A 15,718-nucleotide genomic window follows, 5' to 3' on the forward strand; every position below is an offset into this window, starting at 1 on the left:
TTTTGGTCCCTAACATTTTAATTGTGATACGTTTGATCTTGAATTTTAAATCTCGGTCCAAATAAGGACAATTGAAGACATTGTTGCTCCATTTGAAGGGCAAAATCGTCATACAAATTATTTTGTATTGGTTAGCTTATATGTTGTTTGAAATATAATGGCTTTGTTTTTTAATAAATAATTTTGGAATTTTTTTTGTTATGAAGTTCTGTTTAATTTGGTTTTTAGAATCCATTTTCAGAAATTTTTTCTAAGAAATTAAAAATTAAATTGGTAAAAATAAATAAATTAAAAACACATTATTTTTATATAATTTTATCTTTTGGGAAGGTAGAAATAATTTTTTTAATATTTATTTTCGTTAAATTAGTTTTTATTTTTTCAAAAATCAAACACAACGATAACTTTGATATCATTGTTAGACTAATTCATTAAATTAAAAAATCCAAAACTAAAAACATTTCATATTAAACATATCGATTATACATTAAAAGTCTAATAACCATCAATTAAATGATAATCATTAAAAATATCTGTTAATAACAAATACAATCATATATTACATGATAACCATCCAAAAATATCAACAAAAACAATCACCCATTACATGATCAGCATTCAAACATATACTAAAAATTAATTTGGTTAAAAAATAAAAATGTAAAAGATTTATTATTTTTATATAATTTTATCTTTGGTGAGTAGAAATAATTTTAAAATTTTAAAAATACTTTTTTGATATTTATTTTTATCAAACTAACTTATATTTTATCAAATTGACGACTTTGCCCTTGAAATGGAGCAACAATATCTTCAATTGTCTATATTTAAAACGAGATTCAAAATTTATGGTCAAATATATTACAATTTAAAAGTGAGGTACTAAAGTGACACAAGCGCCAAACTATAGAAACTGTTTAGTGTAATTCACCATTATTCACCTATATGGTGGTCTAATTAATGCGTGTTGCAAGAAATCTTATGAATAAAACATATGGCTGTGTTTGGTTTACTTTTGGAATCATGATTTCAAATTTAAAATTTTCAAATCACTTTTCAAAATTCATAACCAAGCACACAACTTGAAATTACTCAAAACTCAATTTGAAAATTAATTTCAAAACTCATAACCAAACACACAACTCAAAACTCAATTCAAAACTCAATATAAAAATTCTTTTTGATGATATAGTGTTGAAGATGATTAGTGATATGAATATTAAATTATTTTTATAAAAAGTTTAAAAAAAAAATAATTTCTACATTTAAAAAATATCTAAAACAAATATATATATATATATATATATTTCAAATAACAGGTTGTAATTGCAAAAATAAAATAAATTTGTACTGTTCCGGTCAGTTGGCCGGTCAACTAGTTGGATGTCTGAGAGGATGTTCGGGCGGACAACCGGGTAGACCTTATCCGCTCTTTTCAAAATTCAAAATTCAATTTTTTTTTTCAAAATTCATAACCAAACAAATTTTTTCTTTTCAAAACTCAACTCACAAATTATATACTCAAATTACAACTCCAAAAAGAAAATCAGAATTTCAAAACTAAACCAAACACAACCGTAGTAACTCACCTTTTTTTTGTAATTATTTATCTCTATATAAAATTTTATATAGAATGATATGACATTTTCTTAATATTATATTTTAAGTTAAAATACTTATTATTGTGTCTCGTAATTGTACGACCATTATTGTCGCATCATCCTAAATATATTTTATGTATAAAAAAGTTGTTTGTAAATCAGTTTCATTTCATCATGGGCAAATTACAAACACCCCTTCGAGGTTTGGTAAAAATACAGATTTTTTTTTGAGATTTGAGAAATTACATCCCGCCTCCTGAAGTTTATATTTCCATAACAAATTGTCCCTTGAGGTTTTTATTTTCATACAGATTCCCCCCTAATTTGTTATGCAAATTTGACATTCAGGGGGCAATTTGTAATTTCACAAACCTTAGGGGAGAATCTGTATTTTTACCAAATCTCGAGGGGTGTTTGTAATTTGCCCTTTCATCATTATTTTATATATATTCTTAGTACTTTTTTAGACAATCTTTGATCCACTAAAAAGAAGTTAACTTAGAATAATCATTCTGCCATAATACTCATTTTCTTATTTGGTTCAATAAAAATGAAAGAAATATACATATTTTATCAATTTAAAATAAGGATTGGATATTCACCAGTTGGGTTTTGTAGAAGGTCAGAAATTAAGCCTCAAACTAAGAATGGACCTAAGCACTGAGGTCGCCTCAAAGAGGTGACCAAAGATAAAAAAGGAGCATGGGCCAAATACCAAGGGAAGTGGGCCAACAGTGGGCCGAGGCAGTTCCGATCCACCAGGGCTTCAGATGGACCCCACGAAGAAAAATGCCCAAGTCAAGTTGCAGAGGCAACACTTACGGCGGTGAAGTTGCGAAGGGAACATTTTGCCTCAGCGCCGCCATTCCTAATATCTTCGGTCCCGCCACCATCTGAAGTTGCTGAAGGAAAAAGAAAGCCGACGCAACTAAGTGGCAGAGGCAACACTTGTGACGGCCAAGTTGCAGAGGTCAAGTTGCGGAGGCACTTTGTCTCAGCACCACCATTCCAAGTATCTTCGGTGCCGCCGCCATTCCCAGTAATGTTGGTACCACAACCATCCGGAGTTGCTGAGGGAAAGAGAAAACCGAAGCAACTAAGTTGCAGAGGCAATACTTGCAACACCCAAGTTGCGAAGGCATTCTGTCGGCGCTGCCATCTCTAATATTTTCAGTCCTGCCGTCTGAATTTGCCATGGGAAATGACTACTGCAGCAACTACTACCGCAGCAACTAAGTTGCAGGGGAAATATCCTGCCAAGGTGATGGCAGCCTTTAAGAGAGGTCTCCCTCTGCAAGTAAAGGCTAATGTTTGACACTGATAGCAAGCCCCAAGGCATCACTAGCCTAGGGCTAATAGCAGGTCCCAAAGTTTATTAACCTGGCGCTGATAGCATGCCTAGAGATACTAGTTTGTCGCGGCAATCCCGCGAAGATGGGAGCAGGGTAGCCTGAACATAAGGAACTCCCTTTCCATTACTCAGGTCATGGACGTGCCTTAGTCCCACATGCAGGACTAAGGAAGCCCTCTTGGGCTTGGCACTAAGGCACAGCATAGCTGATAGCAGGCTTGGTTATAGCCTTTGACCTGGGAAGCTGGGGAGTTTGTGGTTAGGTGGCTAAGGGTGGAGGTTTCATTGAGGTGAACACGAACATGGCTGATAGCAGGCTATGGAGTCTTGAGAGTGCATGTACTGGCCAAATAGAATTGAGAAGGCAAGTGCAGCGGCAAGGTTCACCCCTGCAAGTGCACTTGCTGAGGTTCAAGCTGAGGAGACCAGTGTAGAGGTAAGCACTCCTGCTGCAACTGCACTTCCTGAGGCTCAAAAGGGAGTTGCAGCGCCAAACACTCCCACCACAATTACACTTGCTGAGGTTCAAAAAAGGTAGTTGCAGAGGCAAATAGATAGTACACAGTACATACAAAGGGACACGTGGAACCTTCAGCTTGGTGGCTCAAGGCAGAATATTCCATGTGATTCTCTAGGACACATGTTTTCTCTCATTTGGCCACTTGGTGTCCTCTTGGCACCAAGAAAAAGTTTATAAATAGGACCTATTTCCCAAGATTCAACAGGAAGAATTTTAGGGATTTGGGGGAGATGCTGCCCATTTTGGCACTGCCATTGTCTTCTTCTTGAGCCACTTGCTTCACCCTCACCCAACTATACACTCTCTAACTCCCACACAGTTGCTGCTACTCATTCTCAAGCCACTTCCGCCATTAGTGGACCATTAGCATAGCTTTGCCTCTCTAATCACCTCTCTAACCTTGAACCCCCTTACATTTCTGGCGACTCCACTGGGGAGGCTACTTTGTTGATGGTTCATACCCGCAGTGGCTTATACACTTCGCTCGAAAAGATGGCAGAAGATGAGGTTCAGCAACCCCTACAGCAACAAGCCTCTTCCAATGGTGGAGCAGCACATGCAGAGGACCATGACCACAATGTTGTGATTGAGGCAGTTCAGTCACTCCAGGATACGCAGAGGGAGATCCTGGCAGCTTTGCAAACTCTCACTGAGGCTATTATGGCCATAGCTTTTAGGCCTGCTCCAGTGCAAGTACCTCCACCTTTAGCAGCCCCAAACCTGCTACTTAATCCATTCCCTGGGAATCAAGCTTCGATCTAGGTGCCTCCAGTGGTACCCCAGGCGTATGGCACATCCGCTAGTTTAGCTACCCAGAAGCAGACTGGATCATTCCAGCCCACTCACTTTGTTACTCTAGCCGATGTACAAGCTATGGCGGAGCAAGAGCGCAGCAAGAAGCAACTGTCATCTCTTCCAGACCCAAATGTGAAGCCCCCATACTCTCAGGAGATATTGCCCATGCCATACCCAACTAGGTATACAGTGCCCAAGTTTATTAAGTTTGATGGAAAACAAGGCAATGCCAAATGACATGTGGTGAGGTTCATTGAAACTCTTTGTGTCCATGGCAGTGACCACTCTTTGCGCCTTCGGGAGTTCTCCAAATCACTCACTGAAAGGGCTTACAGCTAGCATGTGAACTTGGCTCCCAACTCGATCAAGAGTTGGGAGGAGATGGTGAACAAGTTCCATACGAAGTTCTTCCAAGTCCAAGAGAAAGTCACAACCCTCACACTTGGGCGAGATGTCCGAAAAGAAGGCGAAGATATACTGGACTATGTTAAGCGGTTCCAAGATAAGGCTATTGACTGTCATAAACCAGTGGATGAGGCTCACTTAGTCAGCATATGTGTGGAGGGTGCCATACGTGACTACAAAATTTTCTTGGTGAACCATAATCTGCCTACCTTTTCAGCCTTGATTAAGGCAGCTAGGAACCTCAGTACCAATGGTCCTTTGCATAGGTCTCGTGACAGCCATCGCTACTCTCGCAGTAGCAGAGTTTCTACGGTAATCTCTATAGGAGGGAGCCGCTCGCAAGCAGAGGCTTCGTCCTCTCGGAAGAGAAAGAGTTATGAGGACAGAAATCCATATCCTTACAGCTTTGAGAATGTTAAGGCCTTGGTTAAAAAATGGTGAACTTACTTTGCTCCTGTTGATGTCCCTCTAACCAAGAAGGACAAAGAAAGCCCAGATTATTGTATCTATCACAGAACCACCAGACATCCCACTAGGGACTGTTGGACTTTGAAAAGTATCTTCAAGAAGAAAGTTGATGCAAATAAGTTGAAGTTCAAAGATGCCGGTGATTGTGATATAAGGAAGGACCCCTATTCCAATCGCAAGGAGAAGGGGAAGAATATACACATGATTAGTTATCTTGGGCCTGTGCGCGATCAAGTGCACATGGCGTCCTACTATGATGAGTTAGAAGAAATTGCAACTGGCCAGCTCCCTGAAACAGTACCTGTAGAGGCAAAATTCCAGAGGATACCCATGCTCAGGCCTTGCAAAATTCTGTTAAGTTTCGCGCTTTCTTTGACCAGTTGGGGCTGAGCCAAGCTGCCAGATTAGAAGCAACAAAGGCCCTCATTAACATCTCCGAAGTGCACCATGATGAAGTTACTGAGGCTAAGGATTATGTCCCTCGGTGCATCCAGGAAGATTATAGGGCCATTACTTTTTCAAAAGTAGACAGAAAGAGTTCCAATGAACCTCACCACATGTCATAACCGTCCTTTTTTTGTCACGGCTTACATCAATGATGTAGAGTTCAAACGTGCCTTCCTTAATGGTGGGGCGTCCATAAACATCATCACTACTGACACTTTTGCAAAGGTTGGTATCCAGAGTCCAGGATAGTTCGCCAACCCATCATTGTAACAGGTTTTGGTGGTGACAAAAAAGTTACTAGGGGCCATGTTGTCGTGGACTTAGCAATTGGCGAGATCCGTTCCGCAACTAAGTTCCATGTGATTGAAGCAGACACAAATTACCATATGATACTTGGTAGAGCTTGGATGCATCGGTATGGGGCTATCCCGTCAAGTTATCACCAATGCGTGAAGGCAAAGTTGGGAAAACGCACAGTGACCATAAATGCGTCTTAAAAGCGATTCGGAGTAGAAGAGGCACACTATTCGGATGCAGTCTTCTTTATTGAGTTGTCGACAAATGAAACTCCAAAGACTGGTAAAGTTGCAGGGGTAAAATTACCAAAGTGGAAAGACATTAGAGATGCAGAGGTTGCTCCAGAAAGCAGTGGACAGAAAAGGAGCAACAAATCCACAAGTTCGCCGCCCAAGATCGTTAAAGTGCACGAGGGCAGCAAGACAGTTTACTACCTATGATAGTCTTGGGGGCCAGACTTCATACCTTGGGAGGATGGCCCCGAGACGAATAAATGTGACGATAAGGAGTCCCAAGAAGGGTTGGTGGAGACGCTTGAGCCCGCCCCTAAATGCATGCAAGATAGGCCGAAACCCCAGCAGGAGGTACTTGCTGAGGTCAACCTCAGTGACTTACCTGGGCAGAACAAACCGATGTTTATCAGTGATACAATGGCTCCAGCAGCTAAGGTAGAATTAATAACACTACTAAAGCAATACAGCGATGTCTTTGCTTGGACATATGACGAGATGCCTGGTCTTGACCCATCCCTTGTCACTCATCATTTGGACATTTTTCCCAACTCTAAACCAATTAAGCAGCACACTCGAAAGTATCACCCTAATCTTGAAGAAAAGATTAAGGTAGAGATAGAAAATTTGTAGAAGGCTAAGTTCATTGAACCTATACAGTACCCAACTTGGTTAGCAAATATTGTGCTTGTGCAGAAGAAGAACGGTCAGATCAGGGTCTGCGTGGACTTTCGCGACTTGAATAAGGCTTGTCCGAAAGATGAGTTTCCATTGCCCCATGTTGACACACTTGTCGATTCTACCGCAGGCCATCAGATGTTCTCTTTCACGGACGGGTTCAGTGGTTATAACCAGATTAAAATGGCACCAGAAGATGCAGAAAAGACGGTTTTCAGAACGCCCTTGGAAAATTTTTTCTATACGGTGATGCCCTTTGGTTTGAAAAATGCGGGGGCAACATACTAACGGGCCATGACTGCAGTGTTCCACGACATGTTACACCATGAAGTAGAAGTATATGTGGATGATCTAGTAGTCAAATCTACTGAGGCAAACCGACACCTCTGCGACTAGGAAATTTTTGTTAGCATTGCCGCAAATTCTGCCTCAAGATGAACCCTGTCAAGTGTGCCTTCGGAGTTACCGCCGGCAAGTTCCTTGGCTTTCTTGTACACCAGTGGGGAATTGAAGTAGATAGGGATAAGATCAAGTCAATCATGGAGATGCCACCACAACATTCTCAAAAAGCCTTGAAGAAATTCCTAGACAAGGTGTCATACCTCAGGAGGTTCATTCCAGCCCTTGTTGAGATAACCTTTTCCTTTGGGACACTACTGAAAGGGAATCACAAGTTTGAATGGTTGCAAGAACACCAAAAGGCATTTGATATGGTGAAGAAAGCACTTACCTCTCCACTTACAATGATTTCCCCACAGCCCGAAAAGCCTCTGCTACTGTACCTGACCTCTACTCCTTGGTCTATTGGAGCTCTATTTGTCCAAGACATAAATGGCATTGAGAAACCAGTCTATTACATAAGTTGCAAAGTCAATGGTGCCGAGTCACGATATACTCCAATTAAGAGGCATTGTTTAGCCTTAATCTTCACAGTGCAGAAGTCGCGCCACTACTTTTTGGCACACCCGATCCAGGTTGTGACCCGGAGTGATTCAGTTCGCTACTTACTGAGCAAGCTTGCTCTGACTGGGAGAATGGCAAGATGGCTCTTGGCTCTAGCAGAATATGTATCACTTGTGTTACTTCCAAGGCCATTAAGAGCCAAGCACTTGCAGACTTACTAGCCCAGTTCCCATCTGGTGAACATGAACCTGGAGAGGTGCCTCTACCAGGTGACGTCCATGTCTCAACAGCTGCAATTGAGACTTATTAGGACTTAAAGTTTGATGGAGCTTCTGGAACTGGGAAAGTTAGAGCTGGTGTAACACTAACCAGTCAAGAAGGAGAGAAGTTCCATCTATCATATAAGCTTGACTTTGAGTGTTCAAACAACGAGGCTGAATATAAGGCGTTAATACTAGGTCTGATAGCTGCCCAAAAGAAGGGCCTCCGCAAGTTGAAAATCTGGGACGACTCTAAGTTAGTTGTCAAGCAAACGATGGGTGATTTCACCTTGAATGAGCCTCTGTTGTCCCCATATCGCATTTTAGTTCAAAGGTTTCTCACTCAGCTTGATGATGTCCAAATCTAGCATACCCCTCGAATACATAACCGTTTCCCCGATGCCTTGGCTACACTGGGGGCAAGGTGGAGATACCAGATGATAGTATAGTCATCGTCATCGAGAAAATAACAACACCAGCAGTGTTAGTCGAAGAACATACAGAGCAAGATGTTGAGGGGTGGAAAACAGATATAATCTAGCAGTTGAAAACAAGCTAGGGAACGATCAGGCCAGCAGAACTTGCATCATTTCTCCTCCTCAAAGGAGAGTTGTATTTTTGCGGTCCCAATAACTTGCTGGCAAGATGCGTCGGTAGACAAGAAGCAACTTACAGACTCAAGCAGATCCATGCTAAGTCCTATGAAGATAGAGATATCAGTCTATACCAACAGATACATAGGCAAGGGTATTATTGGCCAAAGATGGAAAATGAAAGTACTGAGTTACAAAGGCAATGTCCAAAGTGTTAGTCCCATCCTAAGGAAGAGGAAGCTCATTTCTTAAGCAGTGAAGAATGGAGGCAACCATATATCGACTACCTTGGAAATAGCACACTGTCTGAGAACAAAGCCGATGCAATCAGAGTTAAGAGGTGGGCCCTCCGCTTATTCCTTGACTAAGAAAGGCTGTACCGAAGAAGTTTCAAAGGGGAACCTATGGTGTGTTTATCAAAAGATGAGACAAATGAGGTGCTGAGGGAAGCCAACAAGATAGAGCATTAAAGAGGGCAACGATTATATGGACATCTCATTCACCTCAGCTACTACTGGCCGACAATGGAAGAAGATGCTAAAAACTTTGTAAGGAGATGCCAATCCTGCCAGAAGTTTGGGAACTTGATACATGTACTGGTAGTTGAACTGCACAACATCAAGACTCCTTTATCTGTTCCATACCTGGGCATTTGACTTAGTAGGTCCTATAGCGCAGCAATCCAAAGGCTATAGATGGATACTTGCAGCAACTGAAGTTAGCACCAAGTAGGTAGAGGCTATACCAATGAGGAAGGCAGATAGAGCAGGAGTAGCCAACTTCATCAGAGAGAACATAATCTATAGGTTTGGCATACCCAAAGTAATGTTGTTTGACAATGGAACTCCTTTTGTAAACCGCTACGTTGGAAGACTGTTGGATGCCTACCAGATCAAGCACCACAAGTTTAGTCCATACTATTCCCAAGGGAACGAACAAGCTGAGGCAACCAACAAAACCCTCATCCGAATACTGAGTAAAATGATGGATGAAGCAGGGGGCACATGGTTTGAACAGCTCCCCATAGCGCTCTAGGCATATAGAACGTCAAAGAGAAAGCCAACTCAGGCAACCCCATTTTTCCTAGGATATGGGTTCGAAGTTGTGTTACCAGTTGAGTTGGCAGTACCCTCAGCAAGAATGCTATGTCAACACATTTAGTTCCAGACAACAAGAAGAATGACATAGAAGCAACTAAAGAAAGAAGAGATTGGGCCTCGCGGGCAATAGAAAAGTATCATCAATCCATAGCCCATGCCTACAATCAATCTGTTCAACACAGAGAGTTCAAGGAAGGGGACTTAGTATGGAAAACAGTGGACGCAATCATGCGGGGGTAGCCAATTCCCAAATTCTCACCCAGATGGGAAGGCCCCTACAAAGTTGCTAAGGCAAGCAGCAGCGGGTACTACAAGTTGACAAGAGTAGATGATGGATTCAGAACTGGCCCTGTCAACACCAAGTATGTCAAATAATATTTTCCTTAGTTTCTTTTGTTTAGGAAAAAGAATTGTAAGTTTCTTTGTTAATACTTCCAAAGCAAAGTGTAAAGAAAGTGTTATACACTTAGTAAACCTGTTACTCTCATATACACTTAGTGTGAGAAAAGTTTTCCATACTTAGTAAAATTTTATCGTCGTAAAAGCTCATTCGTGATGAAGTTTTGTTCATTTTAAGAGTTTTGCTTATCTTTAGAAGCTATGTAAAAGCAATGTAAAGAAAGCGATGAAATGAAACCCAAAAGTACTACCAAACGTCCATGCTTTCCATTAAAGTTAAACTTCCAGAACATGATTACAATGTTTGAAAAGAAGTTATGACAGAGAAGAAAAAAAGAAAAGGCGCACCAAGCACGATGAAACAACAAAATAAAGAAGAGAAAATGGAAGAAATCATAACAAAGTCACAGAGTTACATCAAATCAAATCAAACCCTTCAAAAGGGAGTCCATCAGAGCCACATTTCGAGGCAACTGGGCAACCAATGCAAAGTCCTTCTCTTTGAACCAAGCCAGGTTCTGCCGGTGCTACTCCAGGGCACCCTCACACTTTTTGATAGTCTCCTCCAGAGACGCAATCATTACCACATTGTCAGCATGCTCAAGGAAACCATCAACCGCCTGAAGCCTGTCCCTCATCCATGATAGGTTCAAACCATTCCTCTCAAAGCCGCTCAGATTGGCCTCGGCACTCTCCACGAACTTGCTAGGGGTTGTCAGGATCTGCTTGGTAGTAAGGTCACGAATGAAACTGGAAAATGACTCCAGCAACGCCATCTGTACTATAGATCCAAGAACATTAAATGCAGTGAAGGTGTTCGGATGCAGTGCTTGGATACGAGAAAGACTGGAAGCAGCTTCGAAAGAGACCCAATAACTTAGGAAGGAAACTTTCTCTGAGGACTGGAGGGACTCTCTCATACCATCGCCAGCTTCAATCACTGGAGGGAGATTGATGGAGTGACCAAAGGTCTGAGTGACTTCTCCTGAAGATGATTGCCTAGCAGTATTAGAGTGAGCAGAGGCTGGCTGGCGATCGGGTGAACTGGTCTCACGAGAAAGGCCAAAGCTGCCTGCACCGTCGTGTCGCTCCGAAAAGAGGTTGTCCATCTGGTAATCTCCAGCATTCAGATCTGGAACAACAGTAGTAACCATCCTAGTATAAAAATCTCAGAACACCCCAAGGTCAGCTTGCACTTTTGGAAAGTGAGTGGGGTACAAGTTTGCCAGCTGTTCAGAGGTTACTGAATCAACTGGGTCAGAGGTTCTAGCAACGGCAGCAACAGTGTAGGTAGCTAAAGTGACAACTACCTTCGCAAGTCGGTCCAAATTTAGAGGGGCCATCGCAGGAACAGTGGCAGCAGCCGCTGCACTTGCACTCCCCTCAGCCACTTGGACGTTTGGAAGTGGAGTCTGTTGAACCAATAGGGACTCGATAGACTGGGAGGAACCGCTAGATGCAGCTCCAAGAGGAGGTGGTGCAACTTCCAACGGCTCTCATACGCTGGGATCTTCCCTTAGGGTCTGAAGTACAAAGTCATCTCCGCTAATAGAAGAATGGTCAGAGTGCAAGGAGTCAGTGGGGTGTGGAGGCTCTGAACCCTTAGCAACTAGATCACCTATTGCAACTTGCACAACAGGGGGAACTTGTACATTGCCTACACCCTCCACAACTGGCTCAGCCTTGGCAACTGGCTCGGTCTCAGTAGTTGGTTCGGCTCTCACACTCGGTTCCTCTTCAACATTTGGAAGAACTATCCTGCGAGTCCTGAATCTTGTAACCCTAGTAGCGATGGGAAGGTTGTTGTTGTCGTCTGAGTTTGAAAAAATGCCAATGGCAGTAGGAGAACCTCCTAGACCAGAAGGTAAAATGGTCGATGGGTCCTAAAAGAAAATAAAAAATAAAAAATAAAAAAATAAAAAGACCATGCGGTTATTAAAGTAAGTATAAGAAGTCCAAAGCAGTAATATAAAACTAGCATATCACCCGTGCTATGCACGGATTATGTGAATTGTGAATTGTGATTTTTATTTTTTATTTTTAAATGTCTTTTTTTTTTCCCTTTTTTTATATTATATTAAAGTTTAATATTTTGATAATAATCATATGTGTTGGACTTTTCAAGGAATTAAATGTCTTTTTTTTATTATATTATATTAAAGTTTAATATTTTGATAATAATCGTATGTGTTGGACTTTTCAAGATTTTTTTTTTTTTTATGATTGTTCTTAATGCATTAACGTGTTATTATGAGGGATAATAATCATATGTGTTGGAACTTTTCAAGTAATTCATATGTGTTGGATTTCAAAGAATTTTTTTTATACTTGTTCTTAATGCATTAAAGTGTTATTATGAGAGTAAAACTTGGGAGTTGAGAGAAGTTAATAAATGCTAAGATTTTTTTTTTAAATCAAAAAATCAGCAAATTTAGGTTGAGAGATTGGAGCTCCCATAAGGCTTGGGGTTAAAAACCCCCTTTTGCTTAATATATAGTATAGATGTTTTCTAAGTGTGGATACCCCTCAGAGTCTCTTTTTACTGGGCAAGGCATGTGCCTCAAGAACTGATGCCGCTGCTGCTTGGGCTGCCCTCAGCCTGGAATGGGTCATGCATACTGTTGTGCCCACTTGAGGGGGAGCAGTTTGCAAGGGTTGAAAAGACAATGCCTCGGACGGGTGAGGCTCTTTCGCGACAGGTCGAGATAGGAGCTTGAAGCGGCAGAATATACTGGCCTGTTTCCCTCGGCCAGAGGGCAGACAAAGGGACAAGTTAGGATACGGGATGGGCTCCGTCGCAGGAACAACGAGAGCACTATCACAAAAATTAAAGAAAGAATCAAGGTTGCGGTGCTAGAACAGTCTATTACTAGGAGTAAAGGTGCCTTCCCTCCCAAGTGAAGGAAACTCCATGAAGCCTAAGTCCTCCACAAGTAGAGCAGTGTAGTCACGGACAAACCACTGAAAGCTCTGGTGGAAATCAGTCTGAGGTGGAGGGGCATGTGGGATACCCTGATCCATTTCGAACTGCCTAAGGACCCTGTCCGGTCAATAGACGACGCTAGACATGCCCTTTTCATTCCACACGGGCAAAAATCCTGGACGTATCATGGCAGCAATGAGAAGAGAGTTGGCTGGGACACTGCCAAGAGAAAAGTCAACATGGCGGGCCTCTGAAAAATAAAATGGAACCACAAAAATGCCTAGAAGGAGTTAAGTGAAGGGGTGGAACACGCACTCCTCTATGCGATCGACGTAGTCTGAAAAGGGTCTATTTTTGCCAAGGCCAGACCACTAAGAGATGCGAGGGAGGGATTGACGCACTTGTCTTGTGACATGTCGACCCTCTGCATCTAGAATAGGGTGTCCCTCTGCATCAAGGACTTCATCAGTGAAGAAAGGCTCGTGTTCCTTAGGGATAGGGCCCATAGCAGGAAATCTCTCATAGAAAAAGGCAGTCAGGAACTGAGTATGTACAAAAATCCACACATCATAGCATCCCATGGATCGTTCCATGTCTGAATGGATGAGGTCAAGACGGAAATATAAGTTACCCAGGAAGAGGGGAGCCGGAGGAATCTGATTGCCATTGCAAAGCTTGACAGCCAAAGGAAACACCAAGGGATTAATGCTTTCGGCAGGGTTACTTGGTAGAATGAAGAAGGAGATGAAATAGCTGACGAAGGCAGCCAAGTACAGGTCATCGCGGTAGCCTAGCCCAACTACAAAGTCGCGGCTCTTCTCGGTGATGTCGCCTACAATCGGTTGTAGGTCCTTAAACAAATGCTTCAGCCAAGAAAGGTACGTGGTTTTGTCCCTTTTAGGCCTCTCCTGGAGCAGTTCCCCAGTTTTAAGCTCATACCAGGAACCAAACTTTCACGCGTCCCGATAGGTGCTTTGGAGAGTAGTGATGGCAACTTGCTCTACGGGAGTTAGGGACACTGGATCAAAGGGGTGATCTCCACGGGTGCTGAGGCGCAGAAAGACAGCAACATCTTCTAGGGTTGGAGTTATCTCCTCTCATGCAAGGCAAAAGTGTGAGTGTCGTGGCTCCAGCGGGATACGACCATGTCAGTGTTGGTTTGCACCTTGCGCACTGATAACTCCTTTGAAATCAGAATGGCGTTGAAAAGACAGACATCTCATAAGCGCTGCTCAAAGCCACCATCAGCAATAATGTCATCGACCTAGAGGGACCAATCTGCTTGAGGACCTGAGTGAGCACGATAATAGACATATGAATGTGGAAAGTCACCACGTTCCACGTGGAACCGCAGCACAGAGGCTGGGTTAACCATGTCAGCATTATCCAAACCAGCCTCCCCAAAAGGGAGTAGAGGCTCCTCCAGAGGAATGGCATCATGAATGAAGAAGTCGACTGCCTTCCAGAAGGGGTCAGCCAGTCCTCCGAAGTATGCGACCCTCATCCACTTAGTAGGGGATGAGGTAGCCTTGTCGGGAAGAAATCTCGTGCTGGCCATGGGGAAGAATGAAGAAAGGTAAAAAAGGCTTTAGAAAGTAAGGACAAGGAAGAGAAGAAGACAAAGGGCATAGAAAGGTGTGTTGGGAAGAAGTGGGGGAGCAGTGGACCCAAGGGCGTTATTTATAAAGAAAAAGCAGCAAAGGGTGCCAATACGCTTCCCTAGGCCATTATGACCTGGCAGTCAGAAGGACACATTTTCAAAGTCGACGCAACTTCTGATCCAACCGACGTAACCCTTGGGTTGCTTGCTGACATCATGCACGCACACTGAGGTCACCTCAGAGATAAAAAAAATGAACATGGGCCAAAGCCCAAGGGAAGTGGGTCAATAGTGGACCGAGGCAGGTCCGATCCACCAGGGCTTTAAATGGACTCCACGAAGAAAAATGCCCAAGTCAAGTTGCAGATGTAACACCTACAGCGGTGAAGCTGCGGAGGGAACATGTGTAGCGACAAAGTTGTTGAGGCACTTTGCCTCAACGCCGTTATTCCTAATATCTTCGGTCCCTCTGCCATCTGAAGTTGCTAAGGGAAAAAGAAAGCCGACTAAGTGGCAGAGACAACACTTGTGACGGCTAAGTTGCAGAGGCACTTTGTCTCGGTGCCGCCATGTCAAGTATCTTTGGTACCGCTGCCATTCCAAGTAATATTGGTATTACAACCATCTGGAGTTGCTGACGGAAGGAGAAAACCGAAGCAACTAAGTTGCAGAAGCAACACTTGCAGTGCCCAAGTTGTGGTGGCATTCTGTCGGTGCCGCCATGTCTAATATCTTCAGTCCTGCCGTCTGAACTTGCCACGGGAAATGACTACCACAACAACTAAGTTGCAGAGGGAATATCCTGCCAAGGTGATAGCAGCCTTTGAGAGAGGCCTCCCTCTGCAAGTAAAGGCTAATGCTTGGTGCTGATAGTAGGCCCCAAGGCATCACTAGCCTAGGGCTGATAGCAGGCCCCAAAGTTTATTAACCTGACACTGATAGCAGGCCTAGAGATACTAGTTTACTGCAGCAATCCCGCGAAGATAGGAGCAGGGTAGCCCGAACATAAGGGACTCCCTTTCCATTACCCAGGTCATGGACCTGCCTTAGTCGCACATGCAGGATTAAGAAAGCCCCCTTGGGCTTGGTACTAAGGCACATCATGGCTGATAGCAGGCTTGGCTGTGGCCTTCACCCTGGGAAGCTGC

The sequence above is a fragment of the Camellia sinensis genome, chromosome 11, assembly GCF_055761805.1.
Source record: "Camellia sinensis isolate YWXY chromosome 11, ASM5576180v1, whole genome shotgun sequence".
NCBI classification, from domain to species: Eukaryota; Viridiplantae; Streptophyta; class Magnoliopsida; order Ericales; family Theaceae; genus Camellia; species Camellia sinensis.